The sequence below is a fragment of the Carlito syrichta genome, unplaced genomic scaffold, assembly GCF_000164805.1.
Source record: "Carlito syrichta isolate Samal-C Ts95f unplaced genomic scaffold, Tarsius_syrichta-2.0.1 Scaffold303991, whole genome shotgun sequence".
Taxonomy (NCBI): domain Eukaryota; kingdom Metazoa; phylum Chordata; class Mammalia; order Primates; family Tarsiidae; genus Carlito; species Carlito syrichta.
The window spans coordinates 94,702-95,045 of NW_007248087.1; the positions used below are offsets into that span (position 1 = coordinate 94,702).

At 58.4% G+C, this 344-nt stretch overlaps 1 protein-coding gene across 1 annotated transcript in view; it reads left to right on the top strand.

Moving 5' to 3' along the window:
• The window catches only part of WASHC5 (WASH complex subunit 5), a 54,976-nt gene that overhangs the window by 48,655 nt on the left and 5,977 nt on the right, over positions 1-344 (top strand). The gene's annotated exons all lie outside the window — the stretch shown is intronic.

The following is a 344-nucleotide window of genomic DNA, read 5'->3' on the forward strand; positions in this document are numbered from 1 at the left end:
CACCCCCCTCCAGCTCTGCCTCCACTGCCCTTTATCTTGACTTCCCCTCCCACCTCACTCCTCCGTCTTCCCCTCCCTTACTAAGAACAGTAAAGGGACTCAGGAAAGTCACCTCGCCTCCAGGCGGAAGCGCTCCCTTTCCAGAAGGGCGGGTGGTGGCATAGGTGTTTGCGCGCGGGCAGGGGCGGGGTGTTCGGGTGTTCGAGCAGACTCTGAAGGCAGCAGATCAACGGGACCAGCCAGGTTTTCGGAAGTCTGAGGAGCGGGTTGCATACATAGAAGCTTTTCTCTTTTTTTTTTGAGTCAGAGTCTCACTCTGCCGCCCAGACTGGAGGGCAGTGGCC